Source organism: Trichechus manatus, unplaced genomic scaffold (genome assembly GCF_000243295.1).
Source record: "Trichechus manatus latirostris isolate Lorelei unplaced genomic scaffold, TriManLat1.0 scaffold00018, whole genome shotgun sequence".
Taxonomy (NCBI): domain Eukaryota; kingdom Metazoa; phylum Chordata; class Mammalia; order Sirenia; family Trichechidae; genus Trichechus; species Trichechus manatus.
The window spans coordinates 7253140-7272921 of NW_004443954.1; the positions used below are offsets into that span (position 1 = coordinate 7253140).

General features: G+C 37.8%; 1 protein-coding gene across 8 annotated transcripts in view; it reads left to right on the top strand.

The window, feature by feature from the left end:
- NCOA2 (nuclear receptor coactivator 2) overlaps positions 1-19782 on the top strand; it is a 304968-nt gene that overhangs the window by 135515 nt on the left and 149671 nt on the right. Inside the window, exon 3 of one of the 8 annotated variants that reach the window (XM_023727751.1) lies at positions 6885-6988. The exons of the other annotated variants lie outside the window; for them this stretch is intronic. The gene's annotated coding sequence lies outside the window, so the exon portion shown is untranslated. The remainder of the gene's footprint in view (positions 1-6884; positions 6989-19782) is intronic. 8 annotated transcript variants of the gene reach the window in all.

Consider the following 19782-nt stretch of genomic DNA (forward strand, 5'->3'; position numbering starts at 1 on the left):
AGCGTTTTATGCACACGTTTATTTATTTATTTAGTTGTTGTTGAAAGTATACCCAGCAAAACATACACCAGTTCAACAATTTCTACTTGTACAATTCAGTGACATAATATATTCTTGAAATTGTGCAACCATTCTTGCCTTCCTTTTCCAAATTATTCTTCCCCCATTAACATAAACTCATTGCCCCCCTAAGCTTTCTGTCTTTTCAAGTTGCTATTTTCAGTTTGATCCTAAATAGATAGTTCTTCAAAGGAGCATGATGTTCAAGGCAAACATGCTTTTCGAAATAAGCTAACTTATTGTTTGGTTTAAAGAAGGCTTTGGGGTAAGGGTTATTCACTAACTAGATAATAGACAAGAATTATCTTAGGTGGAAGGGAAGGACAGCACACACTACAGGGGAAGTCAGCACAACTGGACTAAACCAAAGCTAAGAAGTTTCCTGAATACAATCAAACACTTTGAGGAACAGAGTAGCAGGGGCAGGGGACATCTAGGTCAATTGGCATAACAAAGTTTATTAAGAAAATGTTCTGCATCCTACTTTGGTGAGTGGCGTCTGAGGTCTTAAAAGCTAGTAAGCAGCCATCTAAGATGTATCAATTGGTTCCAACCACCTGGAGTAAAGGAGAATTAAGAACACCAAAGGAAAGTAGTAGCCCAAGAGAAAGAAAGGGCCACATAAACCAGAGACTGCATCAGCCTGAGACCAGAAGAACTAGATGGTGCCCGGCTCCCACCAATGACCGCTGTGACAGGGAACACAACAGAGAGTCCCTGATGGAGCTGGAGAAAGGTGGGGTACAGAACTCCACTTCTAGTAAAAACACCAGACTTAATGGTCTGACTGAGACTGGAGGAACCCCAGAAAGCATGACCCCCAGACTCTCTGTCAACCCAGAACTAAAACAGTTCCCAAGGCCACCTCTTCAGACAAAGATTAGACCGGACTGTGGGACATAAAATGATGCTTGTGAAGAGTGTACTTCTTAGCTCAAGTAGATAACATGAGACTAAATGGGTGTTTTCTGTCCAGAGGTGGGATGAGAAGGCAGAGAGGGTTAGGATCTGGTTGAATGGACATGGGAGATCAGGGGTGGAAAGGAGGAGTGTGCTGTCACAGTATAGGGAGAGCAATTAGGGTCACATAACAATGTATGTATAAATTTCTGTATGAGAGACTAACTTGAATTGTAAACTTTAAAACTATAATGATAAAAATAAATAAAAAAAATAAAGAAGGCTTCAGGGAATATTTTTGATTTAAGGTTTAAAGTTTATCTTAGGACAACAGTTTTGGAAGTTCAGCCAGCCTCAGTGGCTCTGGAAAGTCTGGATTCTATGAGAATTTGGAATTCTGTTCTCCATTTTCCTGCTTTTGATCAGGATTCTGCTATAGAATCTTTGATAAAAATAATTGGTAACAGTAGTTGGGCACCATCCCATTCTTTTGGTCTCATGGCAAAGGAGGCAGTTGTTCATGGAAGCAATTACGCATTTACGCATTCCGTTTCCTTCTCTTATTCCTGACCAATTGTTTTACCTTGGGTGGCTGCTTGCAAGTTTTTTAAGATTCTGCCTCTGGCTCATTTTAACAGCCAGTGATCCTCTTGTAAAGAGAGCATTTCTTTCTTAATAACTCCAACAAAAATCACCAATGACTCTTACTACCCAGCTTGGATGATCTGCTCATTTCTGAGCCAGTCCTGCAATGGGGTAGGGTTAGAGCAAGCATTTTGACCAGCTCCTGGTTACACTACATGGAGGGTGGGTTAAGTCCCAACAGGAACCATGTGACCTAACAGTGGAGGGTTGCTCACGTATACTGTAGAGGTGCAGCCAAGGTTAGGGTTTGTGTACCCTCACCAGTATTTTTTTTTAAGGCCAGAGCCTAGAAAAGTCCTAGCTACACACAGGAGTTATTCACATATGCTAATAAGTAATATAGGAGACCCTAGGTGCTGCAAGCCGGTTAGTATGCTCAGCTGCGAACTCTTAGGTGGCTTCTGTCATTTATAGGAGCCCTGGTGGCACAGTGATTAAAGTGTTTGACTGCTAACCAGAAAGTCAGAGGTTCGAACCCGCTAGCTGCTCCTCGAGAGAGCTATGGCACTCCGCTTCTGTCATGATTTCCAACCTTGGGAACCATAGGCAATTCTGCTCTGTCCTTTGGGGCGCCTGTGAGGTGGGATCAACTCCATGACAATGAGTTTGGTTTGGTTTTGGTTTCTGTCATCTGTACTTTTTTTGCTAAGTATTTCGTAAATCATTTTTGGCCCTTTTCTTTCATTGTGTTTTCATGATATAACTGAAACAACCAGGGGAAAAAATCCTGTTTTAGATGAGGAAACAGGAAGTGAGAAATTGTCAAGCTTGCCTGTGAGTTAGGATTGAGGATTAAAAGGTGAAACAAAGTGAAGAAGCCCTCTCTGAGTTCTATACAGAGACAATCTTAGATTTGTTTTAAGACAAGGTATTTTGGTTTTAGTATTTTTATATTTTTTGTTATTTAATCTGAAATCACTTGTACAATTAGACAACAAAATGTAAGATAGAATGCTAGTGGCTACTAAAAGAGTGAAAAATTACCAGACATTTTCAAATGCCATGTAGACATGGATGATGTCTATGTTTTTTAAGAGTCAGAACTTGAGAAAATTGTTTTGAGGCTTATATGTGTATTTACCTTTAATAGCTCGTGTTCAGAAATCTTTGCTGCGGTGTTTGAGTCTCTCCTCAAATCTCCTCAATTTGCTATGCGTTATTGTTAAATCTTTTTTTCCTCCCAAAGAGCGAGTCCCCCATCTTAGAAACTGGAGAATTTTTTGCCTTTCCTGAGAATTTCCATTCCTTATCTTTTTAATTGCAGTGCTGTTATGGGTCCTGTCCCAATTTTTTTCTTAATTTCTTTCTCTCTTGTCATTTAATTTAGGCAGAACCATTTCACATTAGTGACCTGCCTCCTTTTATCTTGGAGGAAGAAACTGTTATTCTCTCAGTGCATTGTGAAATTCTTCCCTTAAAATTAACGGCAAACGAGGAAATACGTCTCTGATAATTAGGGTATCATTAAAAGAAGGAGAAACTTTTTAAGGTCTTTTCAGTCAGTATTTTACCTTCCATCAAAATTGACAACAGCTCTTTACAAAATGTAGTGTTATTTTGAGCAGAATGAGCGTTTTTTTTTTTTTTGCCAGAATATTTCTGCCATACCACCAAATACATGTGCTTTGTATTTTTCAAAAGTGTTGTTTATACATAGGAACCACCATCTATAACACAAGGTTTTTGGTGCAGTTTTTTTCCATTAGAGAACACGTATTCTTCTGCTTGTCTCATCTGCCTTATCCTAGTCCTTGAAAGAACTGCCAGTTTAGAAGCTAGTTCTTTACGTTTCTGCTCTAATTAATCAGGGAAGGAAAATTTGCTTTTAAGTCTATATGAAAGCCCTTGCTAATTAGAAACATTAATACAGAATTTTTTTTCATATCTTCTCTGCTGAATTTGTTCTGGTTTGGTTACCAAACTTACTACTGCCATGTCAGTTTCTACTGATAGTGACCCTATAGGACAGAGTAGAACTGCCCCATAGAGTTTCCAGGGCTGTAAATGTTTACAGAAGCAGACTGCCACATCTTTCTCCCATGGAGCAGCCAGTGGGTCGGAACCGCTGACCTTTTGGTTAGCAGCCGAGCGCTTTAACTGCTGCCACCAGGGCTCTATATATGTATATAATCGTTTAATTAGTATTTGAACACTTGGACTGCCAAGAGTCTTCATTTTTAAAAAGAACTCAAGAGGGTTTTTTAAATATTAAATTTCCCTTGTATATTGAAGATTCAGATTTGTATGATTTATACAGTATTTTTAAAAATACAATTCTCTTATGAGCTAAACTGCAACTACATATTATGCTTTCTTATTTCTTTTGAGGGACTATATTCTACTCTTAGAAGCTTCTCCATTCTCCTGCTGAATTTATGGCAGTGATTTCAATTTCCTGTGAATAAATAAGGATAGAATTTGGCAAATAAAGTTTGGTAACTATAAAACTCAGAAAATCTAAGAAAATGGCATGTCTGTACATGTTTTTGAACTTCTGATTTTGGTATGGCTGCTAATTTAAAATCAGATCAACCTACTGGCTGGGGAAAGTGGCCTTTTTATTAAATGTGAATGTGTTTTTGTATGCACATATTTTAATATATTTGAGTTCTAGTGTAAATCAGTTTGGTCTGGAAGTTGTTTAACTTACCGTTGTTCAGCCCCAATCAGAGTTGTGTGCACCGTTGTTACAGATGCGCACACTAGCCCACTAAGATGATGTAGGTGAGTGAGCATCGTGAATAATAGTAGAGTTCACCCCTTAAAAACAACACCGACGTCCTGAGATGGTTTTTATTGACATGCTGTGTGGATCGCCGCCTTGCAAGCCACCATGATTTCCGAGGGGTCTTAGAGTAATTGTTACATTCTAAAAAAAACTGTGACCTTGGGAGAATTATTTTGAGGTACTCAATCCTTTTCCTAAATATGGAAATAAAAATTATTTGTTTTATCATTGAAGAATGTGTCCGTAATGTAAGTGTGAAATGGATTTGGAGATAGAGCTGATGTTGTTGAATAAATTTATGGTGAGTAGTGCCTGAATTGTTCAACAGTGACATATAGTAAAAGAATTTTTGATTGATAATGAGTTAAGAAAAAATACTGTAAACTTTTGACCCTACTCCCAGACAATAACAACGACCCCCCCTCCTCAAAAAACAAAACAAAACAGAAACCTCCTGGAGTTGTATAAAGCACCTACCTACAGATGGCAAGATTTAGCATATACTCAGCTCTCACCCTTCACAGCAATTACGATCAGGTTACATACATTACGTACACATTGGAAACGTCAATATTTTAATGGGGTAGAGTTGGATTTGAATTGTTTTCTGTGTTATGTGTTGGAGAACCATTAAGTGCCTTTATCCAAAAAACTTTAGCTTTTTAGAAGTTTTTATTGTTACTTTAAATATTTCCCTGACGTGTATTTTTTTGGCATGAGGTTAGAAGTTAAAACGGTTTAAACTCTGATAGGTTTCTGAGATGTCTACTGGCCGCCTTAGGCTATTAGCGTTAAAAAAAATAAGAGGTATACTTTGGCAGCACATAATAGGTACTCATTAATTTGTCTATTGAAATAATCTTAGAAGGTTCATACACTATTATCAAAAGCCATTCACAGATCAGTTTTAAAAAATATAAAATATCAGAGATCAACCTTTCATTCAGTAAAATGCACACATGCCTACATACATTATGGAAGTTGGTTTGTACTTAATGTACTAACTGTTAATATTTCTGATGAAATTAGAGATGACTTTTAAAAGAAAGCTAGTGTTGCAAGATTAACTTTATTGTAAATATTTCATGATTATTTTACGTGTTTAATAAATACTGTAGATTCAATAATAAAAGGGTTATTATTTTATACCTTCAAAGAGGATTTTTATTTAGGAGATGAGAAAATTCCATTTTTTAACCTTAAGCATTTATTCGGTGTTATTTCTAACATGATGTCCCTTTGTATGATTGCTTCAAATAAAGAATAGAAGCTCTGTTATAGTTTCTGCTGATGCCCTAGCCTTGGTTTTTCCTCTTCCTTGTGTTCTCTCTTCTCATACTGGCCTCCTGATTTCACCATTTGCGCTGATCTGTAATCTGACTCTTGTGACAGATGTTAGGAGGGGGAGCAAAGGGATTCTCTGCTTTTAGACCAATTGGTTAAGAGACTGCTGCGTTAAATCTGTGGTCAGAAAAAAATTTTCTTTAGCCTTCTGAAATTACCCTTATCAAAGGAAAAACAATTGGAAGCGCATGATGATATAAATTAAAAAATGACAGGGTAACATTAAGGGAGGAGTAGAAGAGGCATGAAGATAAGGTAGACGGACACTCGTCAGGAAGTTCCGGAGGAGGGGAAGGCTTTTCATGTTGAAGCATGTGCTTTGCTTTGACTGACTTTGGCTTAATTTCTGTAAACATCCCTCTTTCTAAGATGAATCAACGCATTTTAGCCATGTCTGTACCTGTAGCAGAATACTGGCGATGAAAGTTTACAGGCGATGTAAAAATGGAAAGAAAATTGAAAAAGTTTGATGATTTCACATCCCACAGATTCTGCCAGGTTTGAACATGTTCTGAAATACCACCCCTTCCCCCCACCAAAACAAAACGTGTGTTTTCAAAACTCTATTGTTAGAGTTTATAGGTAAAATTTCCTAAGTTTGAAATCAGTTGGCTGAAGATTCATATTTTTTAATATTTCTTTTCTTTCAGTAATCACACGTGTGCTGAATCCCTACAATTTTCCAATCTCCCTGTGCAATTTACTAGAATCTCTATACAGTTTTGTCCTGAGAAAAGTATTTTCAGTGGAAAGCTGATGGGTTTTTGGAAGGAACTTCTCTATTAGGCAATGTGACTCAGTAGCAAGGGTCTGAAAACATAATGAGTACTGTTTGTGTAGAAGCGTGTGTTTGCAAACACACGGGCTGTGAGCAAAGGTGCAGGCACATGGGATCAGAAGTACATTATCGATGTGATCATTCCAGTGTGCTAAGGCACTCTGCCCATCTTGGTAGTGGCAAGGACCTAGCCATACTGAGCGGTGCTCACGCTTTGCTTAAAGCTTGGCAGAGCAGAGCACTGACATGATTCTAGTTTTACTTTTTGATGTGGAAAGCATTAGAATGTTAGCTCTGGAAAGCATTTAATCACTGTGGTTTCTACATAGTCAAGTCCAGTGAGAGCAGCTTTTAGTAATTTAAAACTTAAAAAGTTGAATATTTGTTCCCCTAAAAATCGTTACTTTATTCAAGCATTTAATTTTACAGAACTTCTCAGTTTTCCTGTCGGAGAGCACAAAAGAAGAGGGCATATGCATCAGTTCTCATGTCACAATAGCATTTGAAATTTACAACAGTGTGACCGATTACAGGTACATTTACATGTCCCCTTAACAGTACTCTGTGCTTATCCTGCCCCCATTTCTTTAAGAGTTAGTGAATTTATTTTTTATTATTTTCTCTTAACTGAAAACAAGAGATGGCAAATTTGTCATTTATTGTACTGCGTTTTATTTACAATTAGGACCAGAAACGATGCTTATTTGAAAGATGGCAAAGCAAGAGCTCCTCTTTGCTATAAAAAAAAGTTTAAAAAAGAAAAAGCATATGCCTGTTTATTGTTTTTATAATGGACCAAGATATATTTTCAATGTATACCTTGCCTTTTACTGCACATTACAGAACAAACAAAAATTAGCAATCTAAAATGCATTCACAGATTTTTAGTTTCTAATTTAATCTGCTTTGAAAAATCTTACAAAGCAATGTGCTCTTTTAAATAAATATAGGGTAGATAATTCATCATTATTGTGTTTATCTTTAATTGCTCATAGGTATGTGTTCAAAATAAATGAATTCAAGCATGATTTTGTATGGCATTTGCTTTTATTAACTATGCAAGCACGTTTACTTCAACAGATAGTATTAATGTCTGTTGATTAGAAAGATTTAGAAATAGGTTTCCTTGTACAACAGAAAAGTAAATGCAGGTTTCTTTAGTGAAAGTAGCTCCATATACTTCAGTTCAATTTTTGTTGTTGTTGTTAAAAGGAGTAGGAGAACTTTTGGTGGGAGGTGTCTTAGGAATAGGCAGTGAGCCTCCCAGGAAGCTGAAACGGAACAATGAGAGATTCATGGCACTGCTTATTGGGAGAGACAGGCCTTATATAGAAAGACAATGAGAACAGAGAACCCATACCAAAAAATAAATAAATAAATAACCAAACCCGTTGCCGTTGAGTCGATTCCTTATAGGACAGAGCAGAACTGCCTTATAGAGTTTCCAAGGAGTGCCTGGTGGATTTGAACTGCCGACCTTTTGGTTAGGAGCCATAGCATTTAACCACTACACTGCCAGGGTTTCTAGAGAACATATAGTGGTTTAAAATATGAGCTCCAAATGAAGGTCAGAAGACAGACTCTGCTAATTGATTTTGAGAGTAGCTGCTTCTCATGTGGGCGACTTTACCTGATTGGAACAGAGTTTAATGATTCCCCTGGGAAGCCCAGAGAGGCCAGCTAGTTAATCACTAGTCAGATCCAGTGTATCTTCTTCAAAAAGGAAGTCAAAGAATTCATTTATTAAAAAAAATTAATTTTGAGACCACATTTATTGTAATTAGCAATTTTGATAATTCTTTTCCGAATGCCAATTTTATTAGAATTTTGGCAGGGCTATAAATACCTACTGTTTATACTTTATGTGATAAATAGAATGATAAACATTTTTTTAAAAGAATATTTTAACCCTTTAAAAGAGATTATTATTTAAATATATAATTAAAATATTTTTTTTTAATTGAATGTTTCTGTGGGCCCGTTTCTTTCACGTATTAGTTAAAGACATCATTCCTAAACCAGACCAAACCCATTGCCATCTAGCTGATTCCAACTCATGGCAGCCCCATGTGTTACAGAATAGAACTGCTTCATCGGATTTTCTTGGCTGTAAACTTTATGGAAGCGGATTGCCAGACCTTACTTCAGGCCGCTGAAGTAGGTTTGAACCACCAACCTCTAGGTTAGTAGTTGAGTATAAACCATTGGCCCACGCGGGCTGCCTCAGCAAACAAGGGAGCAGATCTTGTTTTTTAAGCTCTTCTTCTCTGAAGTGAGGATGCTGACACCTGTTACGCCTAGCCAAACATCTGTTGGACCATGCTTTGCTAGCACAAGAACATTGCTCTTTTTCTGTTCACTAATTTGTAATAACAGTCATGGAAGTCTTCTAAGATGGGTGTAAATACTCCCATTTTTTGGAGATTAATGTACACAGAGAGAAAGTAATATGGCCGAAAGTAGTAAATAGTGGAGCCCAGGTTCAAACACAGGTCTTCTGACTCCAAGTCCATTGCTGTTGTTACATCAATGTTGGAATTATTCAGAGCTCCAAGGATAAGCATTAGTTATTTTGGGCTAAAAAATTAGGCTAGCATTTCAAAGTTCATTTACTGTATTAACTTTATTGAGAATATTTATTGAACTCTGACCATGTACAAAGTATTATATTAGTTGCCTTGTGGGATAAAAATGAATCCCTTGCCTTTTAAGAAGCTTACAATGGACAAATTAACATAAAGACCAAAGAAGTATTTAATTTGTGGGAGGCATACATAGGATTCTCAGAGTGCGCCCAGAACTGTGTGTCTTGTCACATGGTAGGCACCCAATAAATACTTACTGAATGAATCAGCTCAGATTAAATTGGTTAGGGAGGGCTTTATAGAAGAGATAAAACTTGTGGCAATGAATTAGAGGACAGCTAAGATTTGCATACTCGGTGAGAAGGTAGTGATGGAGAAGGTGAAATTTCAGGCAAGGAATACAACGTACTAAAGAGCAAGTCACGTTTAGTAAGCAGTGATTGTGAGGATGGCGCAGGACCAGGCAGCGTTTCCTCCTGTTATACAGAATGTCACTGAGTAGAAGCCAACTTGAGGGCACCTAACAACTACAATTCAAGGCTTTGAACAGAGCAGCTTGGCCAGAGGGAGCCACTTGTATAGAGGAGTAGAAGGTACAGTTTGAAATACCGGCTTGAGCCAGATGTTGAGGCCTGTAAATGCTAGCGTAAGGAGTTTTCGTTTTATTTTATCAGTGATGGTTACCATTAAAGATTATAATTCCCAGGAGCTGAGGAGTGACATTTCCAAAGTGATATCTTATGTGGACAGATTGCTTTCGGTACACAGGATGAATTTGGGGTGAGATGGAAAGGAAGAGACGAGAGGAACAACAGTGAGAGGCTATGTGTTGGTTTAGAACAGTGGGAATGGGACTTCAGATGGACTGAGCAGCTCTGACATCCAGAAGAAAACTTGTCAGAACTTGATTTAGGATTGTTTTGGAGAAGGAAACCTAATATTAAAAAAAAAAAAAAAAAAGAATTACAAATAGAATGTTGTTGTTAGGTGCTGTCGAGTTGGTTCCAACAGACAGCGACCGTACGTACAACCGAACGAAACACCGCCTGGTCCTGTACCATCCTCACAGTTGTTACTGTGTTGGAGCCCATTGTTGCAGCCACTGCATCAGTTCATCTTCTGGAGGGTCTTCCTCTTTTTTGCTGACCCTCTACCTTACCAAGCATACTGTCCTCCAGGGACTGGTCCTTCCAAATAACATGTTCAAGGTACGTGAGATGAAGTCTTGTCATCCTTGCTTCTAAGGAGCATTCTGGCTGTATTTTTTCCAAGACAGATTTGTTCGTTCTTCTGGCAGTCCATGGTGTATTCAATATTTTTCACCAGCACCATAATTCAGAGGCATCTATTCTTCTCTGGTCCTCCTTATTCATTGTCCAGCTTTCACATGCGTATGAGGCAATTGAAAATACCATGGCTTGGATCAGGAGCACATTAGCCCTGGAAGTGACATCTTTGCTTTTTAACACATTAAAGAGGTCTTTTGCAGCAGATATGCCCTGTGCAATACAGCATTTGATTTCTTGACCGCTGCTTCCATAGGCGTTGATTGTAGATCCCAGGAAAATGAAATCCTTGACAACTTCAGTCTTTTCTCCATTTATCATGATGTTTCTTATTGGTCCAGTTGTGAGGATTTTTGTTTTCTTTATGTTGAGGTGTAATCCATACTGAAGGTTGTATTCTTTGATCTTCATCAGTGAGTGGTTCAAGTCCTCTTCACTATGAGCAAGCAAGGTTGTGTCATCTGTATATCACAGACTGTTAATGAGACTTCCTCCAATCCCGATGCTGCATTCTTCCTCATATAGTCTGGCTTCTTGGATTATTTGCTCAGCATACAGATTGAATAAGTATGGTGAAAGGATACAACCCTGATGCACACCTTTGCTGATTTTAAACCACTCAGTATGCCCTTGTTCTGTTTGAATAACTGCCTCGTGTCTTGGTCTGTGTGCAGGTTCCACATGAGCACAATTAAGTGTTCTGGAATTTCCATTCTTCACAATGTTATCTATAATTTGTTATGATCCACATAGTCAAATGCGTTTGCATAGTCAATAAAACGCAGGTAAACACCTTTCTGGTATTCTCTGCTTCTAGCCAATATCCGTTTGACGTCAGCAACGATATCCCTCATTCCACATCCTCTTCTGAATCTGGCTTGAATTTCTGGCAGTTCCCTGTTTATGTACTGCTGCAACCATTTCTGAATTATCTTTAGCAAAATTTTACTTGCATGTGGTATTAATGATATTGTTCGATAATTTCCACATTCTATTGGATCACCTTTGTTTGAGTGGGCACAAATATGGATCTCTTCCAGTCAGTTGGCCAGGTAGCTGTCTTCCAAATTTCTTGGCATAGAAGAGCAAGCGCTTCCAGCGTTACATCTGTTTGTTGAAAAATCTCAATTGGTATTTTGTCAATAATAATAGCCTTAAAATTATCTAAGTTAATTATCTAAAGTTAATTTTCTAAAAATTAACTTTTTGAAAAAAGTTATTGATAGTTATCTAATAACTATCAGTAATAATAGTCATGTAGTATGTTCTGTTAGAGAGCTGCCAAGAAGTGCCATTCTCCTATTATTGATTTTAGCTGTTTGTTCTTTTTTGCCAGTTAAAAAATATAACACTTTCCTTTTGGACCCCTTTTCTTTGGATTATTTATACCACTCTCTTTTTTAGTTCCTCAGAGTTAACTATTACACTGAATTTGTTGTTTAGTCATGCTTTTTTTTTTGAACTTTTACTCCATGTATTTATTTATAATACTTAGTATCATTTTCTATGTTTTAAAACTTAAATAGTTTCATACTGTCTATATTGTTCTGCCACTTGTCTTTTTCACATAACTTTTTTTTTCCTGAGATACCCATGTAGTTTTGGGTCAGTCAAATGTGTAATATTCTATTATATGAACATATCACACTTTATCCATTCACCTCTTAATAGACATTTAGGTTGTTTTTCTTTTTCTGTGATTACAAACATTCCATTAATGATCATTTTTCTACATGTCACCTTGTGCACATATGAGAGTTTCTATAGGATGTTACCTAGGAGGATAATTGCTGGGTTGTAGAGTATATGATTTCTAGCTTTACTAATTATTATCAATTTATTCTCCAGTTTCCATTGCAGTCTGCAGTATAGGCTAACTTTAGTATTTTAAAACTTTTTTAAAAAGACTTTTAATTTTTGACAATGTTAGGAATATGAAATGTTATTTTTATTGTAGTTTTAATATACATTTCCTGATTATTAGTGAGATCACACATTGACCATTCTAGTTTCTTCTGGAATTGCCTATTAATACCTTTTGCCCAGTTCTTTATTGCGTTATGTTTTTTATATTGATTTGTAGTTATCCACGTATTCCACATACTTGAGGTTGGAATTTTTAAAAGCTTTTGATAATCATGGCCATTATAGGTAAAGGGATTTTAAAAGAAACCTTTCCCAATATGTTAGAATTTCACCTATGGTTTACTCTCTGACTCTGTTCCTTGGGTATTCTGGTACAACTGTATATCAACTACGTTTCTAGGCAACACTGCCTGTGGTAAAAAGGACCCCTGATTGGTAAACTGCATCTGGAATGGGAAGATACATGAAATATAAATACACGATGGTGGCTTTGGATTTCCCTGAGTTCAGTGGCTCTTATTAATGAGCATTTCCCTTGCTGGGTCCTGATACTTGTTATAAGATATATTGGTTCTTGTGGAGAGGAAACTTCTAAGTGGGCAGTTGCTGTACCCACCCAGTGTAGACCTTGCACCCGAGCTGAGCTGCTGCTTGAACCAGTGCACCGTGTGGGGCAAGTACTTCCACAAAGGAATACCTGATGCCTCCCTGCTGGCAATTGGTGTTTGGGCCCTGTATCCTTCTCACTAGACCGGTGCCAGATGCTGCTAGGATAGTTTTGTGAGTCTGAATGTTTAGTTGAACCTAAGAAGACCCTTTGGTGAGTATTGCAGCTATGTTTGCTCTTAAAATAAAAATATCTGAAAGATATTTAAAGAATTAGTTTGTGTGGTATGTGTCATACCTCAATGAAGTGTTTTTAATTTTCTTGTGAGTACTTTTAAAATAGTTTCTACGTCCTGATTATGCAGTCCTGAACCTCAATATTGGGCTCTTTTAGGGGGAGAGGAGAGTATCATAATGCATGCCTGTAGTGCTCTGCTGCATGAATTTAATCTGTCCTAAGAAGAGTTTTCTTTCCCCAAATGGAGAGGGGACAGCTAAAGAGACATCTGTGGTTCTTCTGCCATTCTCTGATCATTTTTTATTGCTTTTGATTTTTAGAAGTGACGGACTTGAACAAAAGGGGTTCAGCTGATGGCTGGCAGACCACTGTTAGAATAGTTACGTCTCTTTTCCACGTTTTTAGCTCAGCCCACCAATGTGCATTTTTTTTCATGGAAGCATATTTCTCCAATATTATGTTACTCACTAGGAAAATAAGATTTGATGTGTGGAAAACATTCTACATACATTTTAGGAACAAAATAAGTGAGATATACTATACTCCATACCATTAAAAGTACGAATATAAATATATTTTGATTCATTTAGAAAAGTTGTTCAGTACGACTTTTATGTAGATATTTACATATATATTAGTGGTATTTTTAATTAATCATTTAAAAATTTCAGACCTTTAGCTAAACCTCCCTGGACTCATGTAGTTGACAGCCCTAATTCAACAATAGGAATTGGTTTGTCTGACCCTTGATTTACAGAACAAATGGAAAATGCGAGAACTATAAGCTTACTGTAATATTGCTATAGAAGAGACGTAAACACGGCTCCGTTTTTTTTTCCTAAAAATGGTCATGTACACAAGAGTGTGCATTCTGCTTGTTCACTAATTCCTTAAGGATAAAAGAAATACAGTCTATTGGATCAAGGCAGGAATTAAGTCAGTCTTCTTAGATCCTCTCCCCTCTCTCCATATTCATCACCAATTGTCTTTTAGATAGGAGCAGTAGTGGCGCAGTGGTTAACCACTCAGCTGCTAACCCGGAGGTCCACTCCATGGGAGAAAGATGTGGCAGTCTACTTCCGTAAAGATTTATAACCTTGGAAACCCTCTGGGGCAGTTCTGCTCTGTCCTGTAGGGTTGCTGTGATTCGGAATCGACTCAGTGGCAACGGTGGTGGGTTTTTTTTTGGTCTTTTTTGATGAATAGCACTTGTATCCACTGTCTCCTTGTCCCTCTTCCTCCCCTGAAGCGTGTATAAACTGATTTTAAAGTTGCATATTCAGTGTATTAAGAGACCACCGTTTGGCTGTCAGTTGGGCCATTGTGCCTGGGTTACCCTCCGACAACAATCCCAAGTCTTCACTGAGAGTTATGCTGGTTTCCTTTCTTCATGTGAGGAACTAAAAATCACTACTTTGCCTCTCCCTTCTCCTCCATGTAGAAGTACTACAACACGTATAGGTTTGAGCAGTCCGTATGATTATTCCCTGTGTAACGTGGGCATGTTAATTATCCTGGGTATGTGCTTAGTCATTAATGTTACATGAAAGGTAACACATTATGTGCCATAGTAAAGAGCCAAACCAGACTCGATTTGAATCCAGTTAAACTTACTGTAAAACAGGAATATTGTGAATATCTACCCCATAGGTTGTGAGAAGTTCTTCACACGAGGCTTAGCACTTACTAAGCCCTCAGTAAATATTAGCTGTGCTTAAAATTTTGAAGCTTTGATATTTAGGAGGTATTGAAGTGTGAAGTCCTTGCTAAATTCTTTTACTATAATTATTTCATAATATCTGCTATATCTGCTGAAGTTTTTTCTATTTAACTTTATTTTACATGTGTGACTAAACTAGGACTCAGGTTTCGCTATATTGTAACCTCTGTCCTCTCAACTAGAGAATGAACGTGACTTTGTCATTGCCTCATCTTTTCTGTAAAAGCATACTCAGGTGTAAGCAAGGGGTGAGGTTGACTTTGAAGAGTCACCTTTTATGGAATGTGCTGTTTTACCGTTCTCATCACCTATCACAGACAGCCAGATAGGGTGGCATTTCCCAGTAAAACGTCTGCTTTGTTCACTTACCAGTTTATGTTTCAGTAATTAGAGTGATTCTTCTCTTTTAGTAAGCTGTTTGTAAATATTTTTTAGTTGTTAATCATTTTTTAGAAAGAAAGAAATTTCATTTAAAGGTTTGCTTGTTTTGTTTTAAGAAATAGATTCCCCATCAAAATAATTGATACTAGTTATGTTTTTATGAAAAGAAAACTGATGGCTTTTAGTATCTTAAAAGCATGAGATAGATGTTAATGTCCTATTCAGTAATTTTTTAGTTGACTATAATTTTGCTTGTGAACGGTTAAACTAATGATTTTTTCCTCATTTTGCTTATAAGGCAAATGATTAAGTACAGCACCTAGCTCAGCACCAAGCGTAGGTAGCACCTTAATCCTGGCTAAACTCTACCTCGTTGATTTAGAATTAACACTCATTTGGAAGTATCAGAGCCAAGAAATAATATTTTTGACATGTTAAGACTTTTTTCCACTCTCTGAGCATATTTTCATATGTTGACAATACCTGAGCAACCAGATATTTGACTTTTACTTGATTTTGTTTTAGATGACTTTATTAAGGCTGTGAAGTTAAGATTCTAACTTTATTTCTTGTGGTAAAGGTGTTGAACACAAAGTAATGAGTTGGAGTAGTTGGCTTCTGTCAGCTTTTTTATATTTGACTTCTCCCTTTGACTAATAAGCCTTATGTTTAACACTGAGTCAGAGAGCTAGTACAGTGAATTTGTTCTTTACACAGTCATTTTAATTCCCTATTTACATGTAGCATACCGATGGCCAGTCATAAATTTTTATATGGGAGTTCTTCCCTTAATAACAAAACACAAAAGTTTATAATAAAAGTTAGTGTAGTGAGGGTTTTATTGAGTGCTTTTTACTCTTAGTGATTCACTGCTTTGACATATTCTTTAGACTCTGAAGTTTGGGGATCAGTGTCTGAGACTGTAACGTCTTTTCCTAGTTTTATATTTAATTGACTGTAAACTTTTATGCATATAATTGCTATATAATATCAAGTTCTTTGTCTAAAAATTTTATATATAATAGTGGATTCCCTTACATGTGTTTTATAATTGTCAACTTTTCTCTATGAAACCCTTTAAGAATCTCTGGAATAAAATGTTGAAATGTGACAAAATTATTATGATTGCCATCAAATTTAACAAATTTGTGTTTATGTAATGTGCCAAGGTATTGAACAAAGTGCAGTGAGGAATACAAAGATGAGTAAGACACAGCCTCTGGCCTCAAAGAGCTTATAATCACAGCACAGGTCCACTTTCAAGTTTGTAATGTACTTAGAGTAGAAATAAATACATAGACAATCAAAACAGTAACCGTGATAGAACAAGAACATCATAGTTTTATACTTTTGTGTTCTCACTTCCTTACGCACTGCCTGGCACATATTGTATGCTCAATACGTACTTATAGATTGACTGAAAGGTCCTATTAAAGTAGTGTGATGGTTTCTGGGGTGTACGAGAGGTGAAAGATCTCATTTGTGTGCAAGGTTAGGAAAGACTTCATAAGGGGATGACTTGAGGTACTAAATCTTAGAGGATCAATAAGGGTTAGATAGGAAGAGAATAAAAGCAGAGGAGGCCATATATGTGTTGGCCTGAAAGTGCGAGACGAAGTCAAAGAACAGTGCGTAGTCCAGTTTGTCCAGAGCTCAGAATATATAGCTAAGGGAACATTTGGTGGACAAAGCTGGAAAACTTGGCAGATTGTACGTGCTCCTGATTGCCAAATCCCTATTTGATTTCACAGAGAGTAAGAAAAAGAGAAGTGACATTTATTGCGTACTTCCTATGTGTGAAGAATTATAGTAGACATTTAGTATCACATTTATTCCTGAAATCAGTATTATATGGTAAGTTCTGTCTCCATGTTATACATCAGGGTACTGTGGTGCTAGCAGTTTGGTACTGATCATTGGATAAATTGACTAAGGAAGCTATTTGAGATGGGAAGAAGTACGGGGGGAGTCTTTTCAAGAGGTAAGGAAATCCTGGTAATTTTAGAGGGATTGGAAAGAAGATGATGTGATCAGGACAGACTGCTAAAGTAGAATCTAAAGACCTTGAAAAATGATTGAGTTGGAAGATAAAGAGGAGTAAAGAAGGTTTCCTGGCTGACACATGGTTCTTCCGGAAGGGTGAGGAGTTTGACTTTGGACACATCTAGGGAGGACTGTCATGCGAGGTTGGAAGTCGGGCACTGGTGGTAAGGAGATACTTTGAGAATAAAAGTGTAAACTTGGCCTCAGTTACAAAGATGATATAATTGAAATCGCATCAGCAGATAAAATTTGCAAGGAGTGACTTTATAGAGAGAAGAAAGAGGCAGAGATACCATTCTAGAAATGTGTACGTAATTTTTGGGGGAGGGAGCTTGGTGGCAGGGAAAAGTGGATCCTCTACCAGAATAAAAGGTCAGGAAGGTAGGAAGAGGAGAAGCATGACTGTGCAGTGTCATTGAAACCAAAGGCCAAGATCATTTTAGAGGGGAGGTGGTAGGTCACAGGGTCAACGCAGAAAAAAGCTAAAGAAAGTAAAATGAAAATGATGTCTGAAAAAAGGGTGACCAGGTTTTGGTGTTCTCATAGAGGCCAAATTGTACAATACTTGAGGGTGAGAAAACACGGTTCATCTGACGTTCTCAAGAGGGTCAGTGACCTTGTGACATACTTGGAAAGGTGAGGGGGCAGTTTTGGCTGTCACAGTGATTGAAGGCATGCTATTTGGCCAAAGATGCAGCAGAGAGGGAAGAGTCCCTGTTACTCTATCTGAAGTTTCAACAGCCTCCTCTCTTTTCTCATCCCCTTGCATGCTTTTTTCTTCCTTTGTGCTTATCATTATCTTACATACCGTATCTTTTCCTTATTAATCTTTTTGATTGTCCCTCTCTAGATTATAAGGTCAGGAGGACAAAGATTTTTTATCTGTTTGGTTCACTACTATATCCACAGTCTAGAACAGGTTTCGGCACAAAGTAAGCACCACAGTGAATATTTAGTGAAAAAAAGCATGGAAATTACAGGGATTTACATAGCTGGCCTTTCTCCCTTAATGTGCTACAAACTCCTGGAATAGAGGTGAATCCTTTTTGTAACAATGCCTTGCATGTTGTAGCTGTTGCATATGTTTTTATTTACAGTAGCATTGCAGGGGAAGAAAAACCCAGCAATCTGTGGACTCTGCTGTCCAGAGTCTGAATTTCTGTTGTTACTAATTTGGCCTTAATTAAATTACCAAACCTCTCTCTAAGCCTCACTTTCCGGCTGTAAAATGAGGATACCCTAGTACCTATGTCATAGAGCCGTGAGGAGGATTAAAGAGAAAACACATGTCAGAGTGGCTGGCCCATAATATGCACCTAATAAATAACTGGTGTTCTGTAATCTTTCTGTTGTGTAGCCTTGAGTAAGTTACTACACCTTACCGAGCCTCATGGTGTTTGTGAGGAACCATTCAGAGGTTATGCACAAAGCTCCTGACTAGTTTTGGAGCAGTTCTGCTCTGTAACACGTGGGGTCCCCATGCATCGCGTTGGGGGCGACCCAATGGCAGGTAACAACAGCAACGAAGCATAATGCCTACAGACTTGGCAGTCAAGTAAATATGAGCAGCCTCTGCTCTTTTTTGTGCAGTGGCTAAGAGCATGGACTCTTGAACTGGACTGCATGCATTCAAATCCTGACCTTTTTCACTTACTAACTTTACTATGCCTCAGTTTCTTCATCTATAAATTGGGAGAAATAACAATACTGGCCCCACAGGGTTGTTTTGAGGAAAATAGATGTAAATATCAATAAAAACTTAGACCAAGTACCTGGCACATGGTAAGCACTAACTATGTTTGTTTAAAAAGTAATAATGAAATAATGTTTCTTTATTGCTTCCTCCCACCCCTTTCTTTTTAAGTCTGTTAAGTGTTTTTAAAGGAGTCCTGGTGGCGCAGTGGTTAAAGTGCTTTGCTGCTAAGCAAAAGGTCAGCGATTTGAGCCTACTAGCCTCGCCGTGGGAGAAAGATGTGGTAGTCTTCTTCCATAAAGACTACTGCCTTAGAAACCCTGCGGGGCAGTTGTACTTTGTCCTGTAGCGTCACTGTGAGTCGGAATTGACTCAAGGGCGCACAACAAGAAGTGGCTTTTACCTGACGTAATCTGAGTAAGATGACGTGTTTATTTATATGGGGAGGGGGGCTCTATTGTAATGAAGTTGACCGTGTTTAAGGGGAAAAGTAAAATAACTGACAAAAATAACGAGGCCACCCTTCCTCGTCTGACCTGACTGGGTAAGATAGCTGTGGGCTTCAGTCTTCCAAGTACAGCAGTGAAAAAGCTACACTCTGGCCCCATCCTGCTCAGTATCCACTCAGTAGCAGTGGCAGGCTGGGTTAGATCTTGTCTTTGAAAAACTTGAGTATTGTCACTTACAAATCTGCCTCCATTTCTGTGGCTCACTATTCTGCCAGGTGGTTTCTAGGAATGGTTCGGAATGTAGTTTGAGTTCAAAACCTTGGAGGAAGCAGCACAATTGGAGGAACAGGTGGTGAGTAGCTGGCCAACCTAGAAACCTTCCCTTCTTGATAGGGAAGATTTTCTTTATTAGTAAATCATTTTTCTAACAAAACTCTGAGAACTTATCCCATATTGTACC